Here is a 19,495-nt window from a genome sequence, read left to right as displayed (position 1 = left end):
AATCAGTCTGTGCCTACATTTTTGGATTAAAAAGAGAAACTGGCTTCCAGGGACTTGGTGAGGTGGTGAAACAGACAAAACTGTCAAATGAGGAAGAAAAACCATCTTTGGTTACACATATATACACACACACATACACCTCTACCTCCAGAGCAGCATTCCAAGCCTCAATTCTAGCCTGAAAAAAGAGAACCTACTTCTATTGAGAGACACCTACTGTCCACTCCCCCTCCAGCTCTGCTAGGCAACCAACTTTTAGAGTTATTTCCAAATACAGTGTTGTCAGTGGATGTGATCCAGAGGTGTCATGCAACTAAACAGACACAACAAAATGAGCGAGCTCTTTAATGCATGAGCTCACAGGGGAGAACACTGAGAGATGGGCCATATCCCCAAGGAGGATGATTATCTGGGGCAGGGACCTCTGTGTCACAGGAGCAATGCTTCCCTATTCCTAACACTTACCCAGATATTAGGGGCTTCATTATTCAAGAGGAGCGCAAAAAAGAAATCACCCGATTTCTCACTAGAATGAATTGCATGAAGCTTCTTAAAAGGTGATGGGTGGTGGCAAAAGGAATGACCCGGCACCCAAGCTTTCCTTCCCTGGCCAGTTTTACACAGTCCAATCAAGTAATATGATTTTAACCTCGGGCTTCAAGTTCTAAAATCAATCAGGGTCTGCCTGCAGGGATAACTCAGTGGAGGCTAAATCCAGTGCATACGAGCCACAAAGCAGCGTCTCTTCGCTCAGCTAACGCAAATATAGCAACACGTGGATCACTACGCTCTTATCTGAGATTTCTAAGGGAAACCATTCCCAGCCATAAACATTTGGTTGTAGCAAGCAGTTTCCAAGTGGGACTGCCACAGGGGCCCATGAGAAAGGTCACATGGGATTGGGCAGTGGCTTTATTTTTCAATCCACTCCAACAGGCCCCAGATGAGGGATTATCAGAACTCCAGATGATAAAAGTCAAAGCCAACTGGTACTAGGATACAAAAGCCAAACATGTAGACTTTCTTTTTAATGTTAACAAGTGTGGTCTCAAATCAAGATGAGGAAGATGGAAGGGTGCCATCCAAGGCAGGAACATGTGACATTTTAAGTGTCATGGACTGCTTCAGCCACCTAGACCCTCCAATTGGAATGTTTGAGTGATTTTGACACAGAAAATGGGGTTACAAAGGTAATCAATTATACTGAAACAGACATCAAAATATTTAAAAAGCAAATCTGTGATAACAGCAATGTGTGCTTCTTCATGCATAGATGACAGGGCGCAGCAGCGGGCCCGAGAGCTGCTGTAGTTTTCTGAGCACTGATACCCACAACTGGTAGTTTAAACCACCTCCCTCAGCATGATACAAAAACCTACCTTCTACATGCCAAAGCCACAGCTGCTACTGATAGTACATGGTTTATTTCATAATCCAAGGGGGAGAAAACACATTTTGGTTAGAAGTTAGTGAAAATAAAAATGTGATTTTTTTTCTCCACTCATCCAAGGTCACAGACCCTCTTTAATACATCCAATGATCCTTAGAATCAGAGACCCTGACCCAGAGACCCAGAGTCAGACCCGACAGAACATTCACTCAGACTTGCCCAGGAGTATAGTCCAGGAGTTTCTAGAGAAACAGTAGCTCAGTTTTATCCCATTCATGGAACTACTGAAATCCAGAAAATTAAATGGTAATTTACTGATTGGCACACATTAGCAGGATTGGATATTCTACATATGTACTGCTCCAAGCAATTAAGTGCCAAGTTCCGTGGTTAATTTTCAGGGTAGTCTGTAAAAGTTCTATTTAACCATAACATCCATCACCACCAAATGACTAACTGACTCACAATAACCAGCCTGGCATCACAAGAGAGAGACCTGTGGAAATGAACAGTGTGAGACGATACAGAAGAGCAGGAAAGCCAGGGTGAATACTGCGGACAAGTGTGTTTTATATTTGGTCCTGTTGTTTTCTTGGAAGCTCTTATCCTGCGCAAAAGTATTTATGGTCTAGCAAGTACAGTCTTCCAATTAACTGGCTCAGGCTTCCTAGGAAGGCTGGCACCCAAGGCTTGGCCTCTCCCTGCCCCCCACTGCCTCATACAGTCAGGCCATTTCCCAGCTGTGTGCCCTAAAGCAGGGGATGCCCTATGAAGATAAATATAATTCAGAGCCCAAAATACACGGACTTACATTGGGCCATTGCCAATTTCTCATGGACCCTGGGTAACTGAGACGGCTTTTGTTTTCATGGTTAGGACCTACAACAACAGCTGCAAAAGTGTAATACTTTTTCTAGACTAATAAAATTACCTACGTCTGGCTCAGTGTTTCAGCTGCCAAACTTCTCAGAAAGATGCAAGCCTTCTGTAGTTCCAGAAGAGCTGGGATGGTGGTAGCTCTGAGCTAAACGGGAGGCATTCAAACTCGACCCAACAGCAAAAGACCCTTCAGCTAAATTTTGAATTACAAAGTAATTCCTATGCATGGAGCTTACAAGCGTTATTTTTAGGAGTCAGATAAAACTTTCATCAAACCTGTGAATTTCAAGCTTTACACTTCAAGCTGTGTGACATGCCATGTATGAATATCAGATTTTTTTCCTCTAAAACCCAGTGAAAGGTTCAATGAAAGCCCTTAACTCTGCAGTGAAATCTTTGATTATGGATTCCGTCACCGCCTCTTAACACATACAGGGAGTATGAAACATGTCTCAGACCTGAGGAGCAAGATAGGGATTGTGAGGTGGCACAGAAATCGCATGTGCAAATACACAGAGATCACTTTCCTTTCCAGTTGGGGGGTAGGGAGCTGCTGCAGAAGGTACAGTCTCCAAGCTGAAACGGAACATGTAGCACAGTTACACAGTTACTTCCTCAATACAAGTGTGTGGTCCCAATCCCTCCTTTAAGGAGAAACAGCCCAATTAGAGCCCAGTGGAAAACAGGAACACATGTTTCTGGAATGACTTTGAATTAGAGACAGTGGGTGTGAAACTGTTCTAGATATAATGAAGATGTGGCACAGATGTGCTAAGTTGTCATGGTCTCACTGAAACATCTTTCTGGTTCACAAAGTATGGGAGTCTGCAACAAAGCTGGATAAAAAACAATAAATACCTGGCCCTTATTTTTAAGCAATCAAACTTCCCAAGCCAACTCCCTTCTGCCTTCTCACAAACTTAATAAAGCCCTTATTTCAATGCACTGATAATTCATTGAAAACCACAAAGCCACTCATCTCCGACTCAGACTTATGAGTTCTTATAATTATCTCTTATCAATACTGTATAAATCTGTAGAAAACAGAAGACCTTTACTCCACAAATCCAACCACCATGAAAATAACAGCAGAGGTGGGGACACAAATGCACCCTGTGGCAGGCACTGTTATGTTTTTCCCTGGAAGTATCTCGTTTAGCCCTCATGACAATGAGGAGTTAGGAATTTCAACTGACCTCTTTGGCAGGTAAAGAAATTGAGAGAGAAACTTCACAGCTGGGCCCAGGCCACACCTTCTCTCTTAACTTCCACTCTTGGAAGAAAAAAAACATTAGAACCTTGCCCTTGGCACCCTAAGCCTTGGATCCCAAGATTAAATGATGTACAAGACCAGCCTCTACTGCAGCGCATGGGGCTTAAAGATATACAAAACCAATTCTTCACTGTGGAATTTAGAAATCATTAAACCTTCAATATAAGGGGCCCTCTCCTTAGAGAAACTTGTGAGCAAAATATGATGGAAAATACAGAGCATTTCCTTCTCAGGGAAAAAAGAGACGCAGGAGGAAAAAAAAATACAGAACAGTCTGCACCACGATTTAGGGACTGTTGTGCTGCAGCACATGTTCAAGTCCATCCACCTAACATCAGTTTATCAGAATAAAAAACTTCAGTAGACTCTGCTTTAATTCACGTGCCTAGCCCTAAATAATGTAGTTTCATAGATCATATCCTCATCTGTTCTAAAATGGTTATTATATTCAGAGCTAGTAGCAAAAATCAGATCCACATATACTATACTTATTAAGAAGGTCTTTGCTTGGAAGGGACTTTCCCGCTTTTATTATTGCAAGCCTGTGAATGACTCAATCAGCATGATCACCAGAGTTTATATTTTCACATGTCATCTGTAACCAAAAAGAGGCTCATCTGAGCTGGCCAATTATCAATGTCCACAACCAAACAAAATTTCTCAAAAATGTCCTGGAATTTTAATGCACTTTCCCACAAAAACCCTGCAAGAGTAAGCAGCACTACCCCATCATTCTGATCTCAGGCTACCCAGCGAGTGCAGCTAATAGAAGAACCAGGACCGAACCTGGACAAAGCCGCAGAAGACACAGATCATGGTTTTGCCATTTAAGAGTCTTTATCACCTACTACATAAGAAAAAAAATACCTGGTGCACACAAATTTGAGTAAGACACAGTTCCTGCCTTCAGCATAGTCAACCTACGCACCAGAAACCTAAACCTGTGGCATTATGGGAACAGCGCAAGACAGAGTGACATGATAGAGAAGACTCTGGAGCCAGGAGACCAACTCAGAGGTTTAAAATCCTAACCTAAAATCCTAACTCACTGTGCTTAACCTACCCTGTTATCCTGGGCTTGTAACTTAAAGTCTCCAAACCTTAGAACCCTCATTGGTAACAGAGATGATACACTACAAAATAACTGAGAATTAGAAACATGACAAGGGCCTACGACTACGCCTAGCAAGACATGTACATTACATACACGGTTGTCGCTGTTTCATGTTATTGTACCTGCTCGTACAGGCCAAACTACGACTTTAAAGCCCATAGTAACTGTCAGTAGAACGGCCTTTTCCTTTTCTATTTAGGATACTAAAATGATAGAACTTAATCGACAACTAGGATATAGGGCTGACTGAGGGAGGGTGAAGGATGAGTCACACATTTCTGGCTTGAATAGCGCCAACGACCGACATGGGAAAAGCAGACAGACAGAAGCATGGGAGTGAGGGGACGTTGGGAGGTGGAGGGTGGAAAGCAGGCAGTAATTAGGAGGGAAATGAGTTCAGTTTGGAGATAGTACATATGAGTCATCCAAGCAGAAATGTACAAAAGATTGTTTTAGACAAGGGTGAACTGGAAAGACTTGGGGGTCATTAACATGTGGGTGGTGGCTAAAGCCAGGGAGGGCTGAGGTCCCCCAAAGAGGCTGAGCAGTCTGAAAGAAAACCACCAAGGAGGCAAGGCCAGGGAACAGGGACGTCTGAGGGCAGCACAGCAGGATCCAGGAGGAAATGAAAGGAGAACAGTAGTGGGGAATGATGCAAGGGAACCCAGGGGAGAAGGTTCCAGATGAGGAGTGATCAGTACTACCAAGCGCTACCGGAAAGTCATGTCACGAGTCCTATCAGACAGAGGCCATTTGTGACAAAAGCAGTTCTGTGAAGTTGAGGCGATGGAAACCAGATGACAGGTCATCTGTAAGGTCCCTCCCTAAATGGTAAGACTCTTTGATTTCAAAATAGAAACTCACCATTCTCCAAACCCATCAATTATTAAAACCTCAAATAACAGATTACAAAGTTTTCTTTCAGAGAAAGGGAAATTTGCAAAAGAGACATAGTTAAAAACCGCAAAAGCCATTCAACACGATCTTTGCTATTAAGCTCCTATCTAGTTCCTTGAAGTTGGTCCCTGAGGGAAAGAGAAAAGAAAAATTACCTTAATTCTCTGCCACCCAAAAACTGGAGGAGGGAAAAAATGTGTAAGTTACTAAATAAATTTCCTGTCCAATAACTCTCTAAGGGCAATGCATATAAATTGCTATTTCAACATTACTTTGAGAAATGTGTTGCCACAAGTCGGGAAAGGCTTTGGTTTCAATATGCAAATCTCTGCATACTTCGGTAAAATTCCACTCAAGCAGATTCCCACCTGGACTTCTAAATAAGCCTAAGCTCTCATTAAATTTAGTAAATTGTTCTTCAATGTCATTTTCCTCATTCCTTGTGTACTTACAACCGTAGAAAGTGTTGTCCCAGGCAATTTTAAATTAAAGTTATAAAATGGTCATACAATGCAAATTATGGCACAACAAGGGAATGTTTGGCTTGGCAGTGTAAACTGGTTCAACTAGTTAGTAAAGTTCAAAAATAATTCTCCCAAACATCTGCTCAGGCTAAGAAAGTCTTTTGGGTTTGTTTTTGTTTTTTTTTTTGAGTCTACTCCACACACAAATATTCTTCAAGTTACACACCATCACCCCTTGAGGAGATTAAAAAAAAAAACATATACATAGCAAGAATTAAAACTTCACGGGAGGTTATGATGTGATGCTCCTGTAGAAGGTTTTACCTCTTGGCAGCACCCCCCAAAGTTGGGGGGGCGGGCAGTGTGACCACTGTGTTCTTCATTGATGAGCAAGGCATGGCAGGAAGGGTGAGAGCAGAATCTGCAGTCCTGCAAGCCAGCCGCACAGGACAGATGGCAGAGTGCGCGCGCACCTCACGTGGATGTCTCGTGAATTCAGAGGTTTGGAAGCAGCTTTAACCTTGACCCCATCTCCAAGGGAGGAGCGTTTCCAGCACCCAGAGAGAAGGGATCCAGGGCAGAGCCTTCGGTGCCCCCAGGCAACTGATCTGTCCTGGACCTTCTGGGCACTCCCGCTCCAAGGCCTCAACTGCGAGCACCTGAGCATGAGTAACAGCAGCCCTCCACACTGTGCCTCCCAGCCAATGCTCTCTCCTTAAAGGAAAGAGGGAATGTTTAAGTCCTCCACATGCTCCACACTGAGGACAGGGAACACAAACAAAACGATGCATGGAGCAAAAATCATACCCCTCAGGAGCCTCCAGCCTCCCCCCACCCCTTGCTGGAGGTATTTTTGTTTCACAATCTACACGTAAGACTGAGGTACAGGAGAACCACAACACAGGAGAAAGGTAGCAACTTCCTTAAAGTTCCTATAGCCACAAAACTAGAGAATCCTCCCTGAAACCCAGGGAGGGGAACACCACACTCAGAAAGAGGTAAAAACAAGACAGGACGTAGAGCAGGTGGGAGATGGAGCCTAAGCCACTGTAGCCGGCATGGCCCTAAGGAGCCAGCCAGGGAGAGCAGCTGGGTAAGGCGGTTGTAACCGTCCCCTGATTTGTCTCCTGGTAACTGAAGGGAGGTTTGTAATTAAACTTCAAAAGTTTTTCATGGGGGCTGGGAAAGAGAAGAAAGACAGGATAAAGAAGAGACATCACAACATAGTCATCTAGTGAATCGTTCCATTGTACACCTGAAGCTAATGTCCTGTTACATGTCAATTACATCTTGATTTAAAGAAATATATTAGGAAAAAAATAGCCAGCCAGACATTATAAGAAGTCCGAAATATGTTTATCCGTAGTACATCTTTGTTTGCCAGCTGTAAATTAAAGTATTAAGCCATTCACACAACATATATTAAACGTTTTTGATGGACAAATACTATGTGAGGCACCAGAGACCAAAAAACCCTGAAATGGGCACCAAAAATATTAGAAAAACTTTCAAGGATTGTATCAAAGCATCCCTATTATTAATAACAAGTCTTTTGGGGAGGGCACAGCTCAAGTGGTGAAGTGCATGCCTAGCATGCACAAGGTTCTGGGTTTAATCCCTAGTACCTCCTCTAAAAATAAACAAACCTAATTACCTCCCTCCCCCACCTCCCTGCCAAAAGACAAAAACAAAACAAAGCAAAAAACCCCAAACAAATAATGAGTGCTTTAACACAGTAATTAAGACACGGATTTTTTTTTTTGTAATTATTCTTAAATTTCTTTGAATAAAAACCCCGTTTACTTTCAAAGGCCTCAAAATTTTTCAGAAAATAACCTATCCTGGAAAACTTGGTCTGTCAGAGTACAAATTCTCTCTGGGTCTCACTCACCTCGCCTCACTCCAGACGCCACTTGCCGCCGGCCACGGAGAGAAGCTGCTTCACTCAGGGAGCACCCAGAATGTTCCTTTAGACAAGTCAGCCACAGAAAGCTGGGAAGGGCGCTGGAAAAAAGAAAACCAGTCAGCACACTCGTCCTATGACACAAGAAGCACTGAGTTTATAAAACCAGCTACAACTGGAACTCCAGACAAAGCCCTGATGGAGAGGAGAGACAGCATGTACACACTAACAAGAAAACTCATTTATTCTGCTGATACCTTCTGTCTAGGCTGACCAGGGACATTCACTGAAAGCCCCTGTCTTGACCAAGGTACTGGAGCGTCCGGTTTACCTTCTTTTGCTCAGGTTTTCTCTTTAAGTGATGCTAATGGGTTTGCAGCCCAATACGCCAAAAATGTTTCAGAGGTTTGAGATAACAAGCCGGGACCCTCTCTCAAACACTTGGGGAAGTGCTAAAGTTCTCCAGAAGACTTTCTTCCCTATCTCCCACCTCACTCTTCACAGGTCCCAGCTCTCCACACAACTCACCATTCCTGAGCGTGCCGCCCAACCTCTCACCTTTGCTCTCTCTGTTCCCCATTCTGAAACACCTCCCCCACTCGGGAACTTAGTCATCCTCCAATCACAGCTCAAATATCACCTGCACGCCCGCCCCCCCCCCCCCCCACGGAATCCCACCAGTCCCTCCTCTGCACTCAGAACACCTGAGTTCTAGCATGTGTTTCCATCTGCCTTGACCTCCTCTCCTACTGGTTTCTCAAGGGCTGGTCTTCCCTGTGGTTCCCACACTACCCTTCTGCTCTTATCACAGGTAGAGGCAGACACTCGGTGCATCTTTGTCCACTGAAGGGTTCCAGCCAGAGATTCCCCATGACTGACTCAGAGTCCGTTTCCCTGGGAAATATTCTTTTTACAGCTACTCTGATCCTGGAAGATGGTCTTTTTCAAAGGTGCTATCCATGCTCAAACACACCGACAACCGGGCTCTTGCCCAAGTCAATACCCTCACAGCAATGCTGCCAGGCTTCATTACCAAAGAGGACGATCATGTGTAGTCACGTTTGGGCCAACAAAACCACCTTGGCAGGGCACCGCAGTATCATAGGTTTGTGCATGCAAAGGCAGGGTAGAGGACTTTTCTCCCCTTTAAGTCTGTTTAATGAGGAGCTCTACAAGACATGCCCCCACCGCACCCCCAGTACCCACCAGGACTTCAAAGATGAGAACGGAGCATGGGAGCTTTTCTCTGGGAGGAAACCAGGGACCGAGGCAAGGGACAGGTCCAGTCTTCCCACTTCAGAGACAGCTGAGATCTCACTGAAGCAGAACACAGAGGAGAAACCTACATGGTCCAGGTTTCACCCCATGTCAGATCTCATCTCATGTTCAGCAACAGCCCACCAACACTGCCAAGGCTTCTGAGCAATCCAGGTTTTTCCTTCCCCAGGTTGCTGACGTCACTGGCAGTATTTAAGGATTCACTGCAGGACAGCACCACCTGGTGAATAGTAGCTCAAATATCTGAGGCGTCCTCCTATTATTCACTCATAAAAGCAATCACCTGCCTCTTTCCAGGGAGCTCTGCCAGCCAGGGAGGGAATCCATCTTGCAGCTGCTGCAAGGACTTCGGCCTGGCTCCTCTCACAAAGCACACCTCAGTGGAAAAGGCAGGCATCTCATTTGTCCCGGCCAAAACAGGCAGACAAATATAAAAGAATAGCCATCACAGCCCACAACATGCCTGCTGTCACGCAGACCCTCTGCCTGGAGCACCCACTGCGTGCACCCTTGAAAGTGGATCTGTAACAGGTGATGCGCTCACGTGCTTTCTCTCTGGCCTCATTTCCACCTAGAGCAACCCACTCGTTATGCTACCTCTGAGGGCAAGGGAGGACAGTCCCTTGTGTGTTTAAGACAACAGAGACACCCCTGTAAATTACAGTTACAGAGATCCCCAGGGGAAGTGGTGTCTTGCAAGGACTATCCCTACAGCCTGCTTTTGCGGGGATAAGATCACAGAGTCTAGATTCTCCATTTGGTCCTACATGGGTTTTCAGGGCCATATTCAGTAATTACAGAAAGGAGAAAGGGAGGTCAGCGAGAGCGGAGCAACTCTGAGTGTGGCTCAGAAGTTACTTATAACCACAGTTAGGTCACCCGCCAGACTCTGAAGAAAAACTATGCCTCGAGTTTTCATTTTTCATCCTTCAGAATCAATGTTAGGTGACAAAAAAAATGAAACTTTTTACATTTTCTCATTTCAGCATTCCTCCATTCAAAGGGCTCCATTCATTTTCAACACACAATCCAAAATTTGGCCCAAGACAGTTTTGAAAAACAAGCACTATGCCACAAAACATTCTCATGTAAATTGCAAAAGAAAACAAAATACACTTATTGGAAGAATTTTTATGGAACCTAAAACACAGAGTTTAGAGACCAGTTTAACGAGGAGCTTCAATTGTCAATTACTAGCTTTTAATTTTCATGGATCTAATTTCCAACTGGCTCCTAACAATTAAAATTTAAAAGGCTTCTAAGGAGAATTATAAGGGTTTACCTCCTGGTCATCACTGTTTCAAGGATGAACAGGGAGACTTCAAAGCTGTTTATCCAACAGAAGTAATTTTTTTTTCTCTTAAAGTATCCTTCCAAAAACCTAGCATTGGGCCTTGTCAGACCACAAAACAAAGACTAGGGCATGTGTTTGTGGACCCAAGTGTGTGACCAGTGATTCTGGGTGACGGTCCAAATCCTCCGGTTGTACGAGGTCCTCCTGCAGGACTAAATGCTGCTCCACTGGACCGTGAGGCTCAGAGAGGGTGACCAGAGTGATGAAGGCCACAAGCTCCCCGGGGTCACACCCCGCTGTATCTGAGACTCATGCAACACAGTGGAAAACAAAACCACAGAAATTCTGAAGCCAATAAAAGAAAGCTCACGTTTTTGTTTTTCATTTTGAATGCTGGTGCTTCATAGAAAGCAGGCTTAGAACTCTGGGAACTCAGCATGTATCTGGGACCTGAGCAGCAACAGGCATTATTTTAAAAGGCTTATTTCCATTTCAAATCTTGCAGCTTCCACTTTCCTTAAGACAGGGGCACTGTTAGTACCGCCACACCTATCAAGTACACTGAGGTGGTTTTGATCCTAATCACCCACCAGAATCTCCTGGAGAGCTTTAAAAATTCTGAAGAAGTAAAACAGAATCTCTGGAGACCGAAATGTTGGCACTTTTAAAAGCTTATCAGATGATTCTTTTTTTTTTTTAATTGAAGTATAGTTAATTTACAATGTTGTGTTAGTTTCTGGTGTAAAACATGGCGAGTGATTCAGCAGCTGATTCTAATGCATAGCCAGGACTCTGAACCACTGCCCCTGACCTGTCCTCAGGGTGTTTTCTTTTGTCTTGGGGTGGGGGGAGGAGCAGGAAATATTGATGCATAAAAAAAGGATAAGAGAAGGAACACAAATGGACAGGGAGAGAGCTGGAGACAGCTGGAGTAACATCTTGCAGGGGAGCACCTGGGGGTGCACACTCCCTGAGGAAGAGGACACGGGTGGGGACAGACCAGGTCACTCCCTAAGTAAGCCCTGGATGGCCCCTGTCACTGAGTTGGTAAGGGGTAACAATTCAGAGGTAGAGAACACCCCTTTGTCAAGTATTTGCTATGTGAGAAGTGATTATAATATGATGGTTTTCAGATGTGAAGAACTGTGCTTATCACTATGATTTCTCCTGGTTCTTCCTGTAACAGTACTAACAGGTTTTTTTTTAAACTGATAATCCATATTTTCTTGCTCACTAAATCTGACAAAGCCAACACTCATTACAGGGTAACTGCCTGGAGTTATAATGCCCCCAGGATAAAGCTTTTCCAGGCTCATAGGACAGCTGAATTCAAACTTGGTTTCAATTAGCATCATGATGTTCTCAGATGTGCCAGTGAGTGGGTAAGAAAGAGAAGCCAGGGACCTGGGTGAAGGGTGAGGGCTGGGGGGCACTGTCTCCAGCTGAGGAGCTCCTTCTAGTCTCACTTCCCTGCCACCCAGTTTTTAGGGCTACCTGCTCTCTCCCTGTCCTATAACAGGATTGGGACGTCTCCTGCCCAATTTCTGTCTCTCACGGGGGAATTAATCAGCCTCGCCTTATCCATCCTTTACCAGTGTTTTTCAAAGAGTGTCCAGCAGGCCACCTGTACCAGAAGGACCTGGGTCATTCCTGGAGCCAGCCCAGACTGCATAACCGTAGTCTCTGGAGTATAGCCTGAAGCCTGCATTTTAATGAACCACAAAGACACAACAGTCGCAGAACCAGTCACAAACCCTCGAGGACTCCTCTGAAATGAGTTTATCAGATGTGCTGCTGAATCTCTCCTAACCTCTGCCACTTCCTAACTGGCTTTCATTAACTCGCCCTCCTTCTTTGTCTCCCAGGGTATCTGTTCTCTCCAATGTACACTGCACAGCCACCTACTCAAATGCCACGTGGACCCCGACATGGCTGGCTCAAAGCTCCTGACTCAAGTCACTCTTCTCCAAATTCACACCTGATGCAAAACTTCTCTATCACTTTCTTTTGAGGGTTTCAGATCTGAGTTTTTCTTCTCACCCAACTAAAACTTCAGCTTCTTGAAGGCAGGCTCCACACCCTCCTTCTGTCTCCTCCACAGGGCCCAGAACATCTTCAGTTTCAAGAACAGTAGTTGGTTGACTGACAGACCAACCTCGGGTTTTCCTTCATTCACCTTCTTCTCATTCTCCCTGAGAAAACTTTCATTCTCTCCTCTCCATAACAAAATTCAGGCAAGGGTGGGAGAAAAGATTTATATACTAATCTGGAAAGGGCGTAGGGGTGGGGTGAGGTGGGTGAAAGTCATAAGCAGGCAACCTCAACTATCCAGCAAACAGCTAGGAACTAAGAAGATCTATTTAGCCTTTGGGGCTAAATCATTGACTAAACTGACGCACAATTCAGAAGAGAACTTTCCAATCTCTCCCCACCTCTATCTGACACCTCTTTCCCAAACCCTCCTGGAGAGTCGCTTTATGCCTCTTTTAGATACTATCCTAACAGGAGGGAAATATTTGGTTTCCCAGGTCACCATAAATTAAGACGGTGGAAGGTGACTGCTAGATCAAGACACACTGACAGCCCTGAGAAACTATGACTGACAGGAGACAATTTATAAAATCCCAAACAGTAGATTACAGGCTGTTACAGTTTAAATAGACTTTCAACCCCCCAAAGTGTCCAAGGACACCACAACAAAGGATTTCAAAACAGTACAATTAGTGGCTCTGAGAGATCACCCCAGGCACTAAGAAAAGGTTATTTCATCTTCAGTGGGTGTCCAGCTACTGTATTCAAGAGAGAAGATGCCCTTATCGGCAACCTCAAAAACAGGAATGGGCACCGTGTCCAACTGCAATGCACTGTCTCTATATGGTCTCCAACACCAGCAAACACTGGGACAGTCTCTCAAAGGCAGACACAGAACCCTCAGTGCTGCCATTCTGATGGAGAACCTTCCATCTGGCTACCCCCAGGCTCACTGCATGTACATCACTTCCTGTCTACTTTTTCTTGTGGTATTTGTGAGTAAGCTGCTCACCGGGTCATAAACTTCCCTGAGCAGAAGGACTGCACCTTCGTGTGGACACCACGCCCCCATCTCTGCACCTCCCAGCTGAGCTGCTGACACCGTGTAGAAGCCTGACAACCAGAGGACCCTGAGAAAGGAGGCATTTAAATGACTGTTTTAAAATAGCCCAAGTTTCTATAGTCTTTAAAGGTATTGATTTTCTGCTTTCTTAGAGTTTTGGGGGGGGGGGGAGGTTTAAATGTTAGGATTCTGTGATCAATGGGGCAAATCTCAGTTTATCTTGCCATCCAATCTGTATGGGACACAGAGCCCAGGCATAAATTCCACACCAAACTGCATGTGCGTATCTGAACCACAAAGGTTAGGGTGAGTTTTTCCTTGATCTAAAGAAAACCTAACCTCAAATGGCTTCAATCATTCATCTATTCAGAACTGATTACTAGGTAGCTTTGTATTTATGTCTCGGTAAGAGCATTCAAGCACTGCTTTGCTCAGGCTTTAGTAAAGAGAGTACTTTAACAGCTGTAACTGGTAGTTCTGTAGTAATAAGGTTATGACTTACACTTGGTTCAAGGAATTTTTTTTTTTAATCTGAACTGAGTTAAAAACTAAGTCTATTTCCAGATTCGCAAAAGTAACCCTCAGTCTTGTTTCAAGCTCACTGTTGAATGTGCCACTTACACTCTAAGACCCGTCCATTTACACACAGGCTACAGTGATTACCCAGGTCCTGAAAACTTGTCTCATTAGATCTGGGCTGTCCAGGCCTGGCCTGCTCTTTCCAGCTTCCACAGCCTTGCCTTCCCTCCCCACAGCTGAAGCCTCTTGACCCCTGCCCCACCCTCCCCTCGCTGGCTCAATCCAGCAGGAACTTCTAGAAAAGAGATTGAGACAGCTAGGGCCAACTTGCTTTTGCTGCTTAACCAGCCCTGACCTTGTTGTGTCTAATAACTAGTTTTCTTTCTCTTGCATTCCACAGACCCAAGTCCTCCCCACGCTCAGCTCTGATAACAGCCCGAGCTCCTCTTTTGATAACCTGGGCATGGAGGCACTGCCTCCCTCTCGACAACTCTCCAGGGGACCAGAGGTCTACCCTGAGCCCACAGGGCCGCAGCGGGTCAGGGACTTGGAGGTCCCTGTCAGGCTGCTTTGAGGCCCTGTGCCGCTCCAGACCACCACCCTCCAGCCACTAGCACTGCGGACTCCCGTTCTTCCCTCTGGGCTCACTGGACTTCCTTCCAGCTGCAAATGCCAGGGCTGCTGCCTCCACCACGTGCCCCACTCCACCGGGTGCAGGGCTCCCAGCCCAACACAAGGAAATGACTCAGATCACAAAAAGCTGAGGGTCCTCTGGCCAGCACACAAATAAGTCACAAGATCTGAATCCTAATCTATCAGAAAATAAAACCCCAGCAGCAAAACATCAACAAAGCAAACGAAAGTAGGATATATTTTTTCCTTGAGAACTCCACACCCTCATGCTGACTGTGGGGACTCTGAGGCCCTGGCACCCTCCTTCACTAGTTCGAAGGTGGAAACCCAAGGCAAATCAGAGAAATGGCTGCAACTGTGTCTTCTCCCGGTAGAGGGGAGTCAGAGGACTTCTTATAACCCCCTTCAAAGCTAACACCTATGGCTATTGAAATTACAAATATGAAAATAATGAAATAATTCTTTTAAGAAATTGAGTCATCTTCTAAAACCCTATTAACAAAACTAAATTTATATGTACATTTTTATCCACATCCTTTAAAAAAAAATTCAGACAACATTAAAAACTCCAGCTGGCTAAACTGTCTTCCACTTCAAAATAACATGAAAAACAGCAACCTTCATTTTCTGGTCAAAGCTTATTTTTGCAACACCTATCATTTTCTACAGAATTCTAGCATTTTCTGCTTTCTATCACTATTTTGTAGAAAGGCTTTCCCCCTTGGCTTTATATCTTTGCTTTTTGATCTTGTTAACAATCCTGAAAATTCCAACCTTGCAATTTTTTTCAGTCCTGGCAAAGAATAACACACAGTCATTTAAAAACCAAAAGCAGTGTCAACACTTCCTCAATGACAGCTGCTGTGAGTGACCAGTGAATAAAAGTTTGGGTTTCTTTTTGTTGCTGGTTTTTTGGGCTGTTGTTGGTTGTTTTTTTGTTTTTTGTGGGGGCAAGGGGGGGTTGATGACTTCTCTCCAAAATAATTTTCAAAATTATTGAACACACGGTCAAAACCAGTAAGGCATTGGTAAAGCAAGAAGCACTAAGTACCTATGATAAAGCACAGAGAATATACATGAACAGAAGAGGTTGCCCAGGGACTCTAGATGAGAGAGAACCCACTCTGTGTCCCATGTATTATAAGGGGGCAGAAGATCTGTATTACAAGCCTTAAAAAAAATGAGGCATACAATCTAGCAATCCCACTTCTTGTCCAAAAGAACTGAAATCAGGGTCCCGAAGAGAGATCTGCACTCCCATGTTCACTGCAGCTGTATTCACAACAGCTAAGACCAGAAATAACCCAAATGTTCATCAACAGATGAATGGACAAAGAAAATGTGGCATATATGTACAATGGAATATTATTCAGCCTTTAAAAAGGAAATCCTGTCATATGCTATAACATGGATGAAACTCGAATTACGCTTGCTCAGTGAAATAAGCCAACCTCAGGAGGACAAATACTGCATGATTCCAAATCATATGAAGCATCTCAAGTAGTCAAACTTGTACAAGCAGACAGTAGAATGGTGGCTGCCAGGGGCTGGGGGAGGAGGAAATGGGGAGTTGGTATTCAATGACTAAAAAGTCTCAGTGATACAAAATGAAAAAGTTATACCAATCTGCTGTTTATGTACAACATTGTGCTTATAGTTGGCAATACTGTACTGCAGACTTAAAATTTAAGAGGATAGAGCACACAGGGGTTGTTTTTTTAACCAGGATTTTTTAAAAATGAGGAACCAGGCTCAGGAATTCAGATTATGCTGGCTTTAAAGTTCCCATCCCTTCTACTGGTTCATACAGCCTACTTGCAAGAGAAGTATAAACAGTATAGCTCAGCATGTAATTATGGGCTAAAGTGCAGGAGAACAGGAAAGGAGAGGGTGCAGGGACCCAAAGAAAGCTGAAGGAGCTGAGGAGAGCATCAAAAGGAGGGCGACTGAGGCGACCCCTAAAGGACCAGGCTGAGCCCGCAGAGGCTACAACAAGCCCGACATCTGAGTGCGAACACTGAGCTGGTCCACGCCAAGCAGGCATGCTAGCAAACAGCTTTCAGAGGCTACCCGGGTAGCATTCTGTACAACAAACGCCGCACTTCCAACTCGTGAGCTAAACACAGAGAGCTATAAACTGAAGCGAAACCAAAGGCACTAATCAGAATACCCTGAGCCAGGTACAGTCTAGCCCTCAGAGGTTGAGTGCTTTCTGAGTCCTGGAAAAGGCCATGCTATTGACAAATAAGTAATATAAAAAGTTATAAGGCAAAGCCCTCCATCAGGGTCAGTCTGAAACTGATTAAAATGATCAGAAATGAGTCCAGATAAGTTATGTAACACTTCTAAAGAAAGGAATAAAAACATGGTTTTAGAGTAATGCCCCATTTACCCAACATCCCTGAAAAATAAAGGGTGCAGAGTGAAAAAATCTTTTAGACAAACAGCTCCCACGTATAAACCCCATGGTAGTACGGGACATCTGCGTATGGACTTTGTACTGGATGAGTATGAGGGAATTACCTTTTTTTCATTGTGTGACAATGGCATTGGGGGAGGAGGGGGCAAATCTTTCCTGAACAGAGATGCATACTGAGGTCTCTATAAGCAACCTATGATGTCTGGAATTTGCTTCAAAATATTCTAACCACGTGAAAAACAGGATTAATAAAACAAGACCGGCAAATGTGGATATTTATGAAGATGGATATTTGGTGGTTCATTATATGCCTCACTACTTGTATGTTTCTGACAATTTCTATGACTTTTTAAAGCCCAGGATTACCCATTTGGAGTAAAATGTTCTCCAACATTTATTAACTAGATTCCAGCTACTCCATTAGCATACACTAATTCTCTACCTGGAATGTCCTTTTATTCCACCTGGACAACTTCTGTTCACTTTCCAAGACCCCACTGCCTTCCTCTCACTCCAGTGCACACGTCTCAAGTTCCCCTGTGCTCCCACTATATCCCACTCATCTCTGCTGTGTAACCCCTATTACACTGTCTTGTATTTGCATATGAAACCGTCTACCCTCCTAGACTGTAGGAAAGGAACTTGAATCCGTTTATCATCATAGGCCCCGAACACAGTATGCACTAATAAATATGCAGGAATTTAACAAGACCTAGGCTGGAGTCCTCGGACAAAACCCCAGTTACTGTCCTGCCAAAGAATCTTAGGAAGGCCTGTCAGGCTGCACACCCTGTGTTCTTCCCCAGCTGATGTCCTTACACAGTCAAGCATGTCACCTGCTATAGCCTGTCTCCACTTCTAATTTCCGGATCGTCATTTCTTATGGATAGAACCCCTGAACACATGTCAGTGTCCACAATTCAGATGGCACACATTTTGGAGAAGGATACATATAAACATATGTGTACTATCTCAGAGGGCCTGCCTGCTTAATTTCCAAAGTTGCGACTGTGTTCAGGATAACAAGATGGCCAGGTGATACGTAACTGTATCCATGCAATACCTACATCTCCTGCCTAAGTTACAGACTAGCAGGAGCACCAGCTGAGAAAGACGGGCCTTCTGGCCACTCTCCTGATACATGATTCCTCAAGGGAATCAAATCACTTCCCCTCCATCAGTCTTCAAGTCTTCAATGATCAAAGTAGGAACACCTCCGAAGGCTGTTATGAGCAAGCAAAATAATGTATATCCAGGCTTTTAAACCTACTTTAAAGTAGCAGAACTTTTTTCTTGTACAATATTGAAATGATGAAAAAGATACTGATCTCTATTAATTTCTCTAGGAAAATTTTTCAGCTGTCTTTAGCTTTTAATTTTTTAAATGGGGGTTTCCAAGTCCCCTCTCCAGCCCATAAACCTTGACTGATGGCCTGTATCTCACACTCCATCCCTTAACTACATGCCACCCTATATTGTTTATCCTTCTCTAGCGTGTGGACAACATGGTAAAGGAGACAAGACAGGAAATCTGAAGTCACAGTAATCTGGGTTATTGTGCTAGCTTGTCAGTATTTTTCTTTTTCTTTTTTTTTTTTCAACTTTAGAACAATCTTCTTTGGGTGTGTGGAGGGGGCATTAAATTTGAAAAAAAAATACATTTATCTTAAGTTCAGCAATTCTTCAGTTTTCATTTCAGTTATATTCTGGTCAACTTAAGTAAAACTTGCTATTTTATTTGAAAAGTCTACAGTAAATTTCTAAATGGTAAAATTACTTTTCTGTACTTTTAAAAAAATGTGTACCAGAGCACAGATTACTTTTGTCAATGGGAAAATAACTTTTAAAAAGAAAAGACTTAATTAGTTTCAGTTGAAACCCTGCCCTCCAGCTTCAAACATGGATTTGAAAACTACTGGCATCTATAGAAGTGTGGGCAAAGGGTCAAATATTAGCTGATTATGATGATTACTGCATCACTCATATGTAAATTACCTGTTTTAAGTTAAACATTCTCCTTACATTCTCATTTAGTATTATCTCTAAGATGATCAGATCTTTTAGTTTAGGGCCCTGTGCTAATGAGGTGAGGACTTGAGTCTCTTTTCTTAGTTTCACATTAACTCCAGACTACAGACATCTCACAAAGGCACAACAGATGATCTAAAACCACACCTGTACCAGCAAACTATTTCAAATACCCTGGTAATGATCCATAATTCAGAAGCTTTTTATGTGAGTGGTAACAAATTATTATGGGTTAACTTAATAAGCCCTGTTTTCCCACAGGTGGTAGAAAGTAAAAGTAGAAGCACTATGGACTCTAGAAAATAATTAC

General features: G+C 43.8%; 1 protein-coding gene across 9 annotated transcripts in view; it reads right to left on the bottom strand.

Moving 5' to 3' along the window:
* The window catches only part of TANC1 (tetratricopeptide repeat, ankyrin repeat and coiled-coil containing 1), a 206,469-nt gene that overhangs the window by 148,558 nt on the left and 38,416 nt on the right, over positions 1-19,495 (bottom strand). For all 9 annotated transcript variants that reach the window (XM_074363727.1, XM_074363733.1, XM_074363734.1 and 6 more), the window contains exon 2: positions 7,909-8,021. The gene's annotated coding sequence lies outside the window, so the exon portion shown is untranslated. The remainder of the gene's footprint in view (positions 1-7,908; positions 8,022-19,495) is intronic.

Source organism: Camelus bactrianus, chromosome 5 (assembly GCF_048773025.1).
Source record: "Camelus bactrianus isolate YW-2024 breed Bactrian camel chromosome 5, ASM4877302v1, whole genome shotgun sequence".
Classification (NCBI taxonomy): domain Eukaryota; kingdom Metazoa; phylum Chordata; class Mammalia; order Artiodactyla; family Camelidae; genus Camelus; species Camelus bactrianus.
The sequence above is the reverse complement of the archived record's forward strand: the minus strand, read 5'-3'. Positions and strand labels throughout refer to the sequence as shown.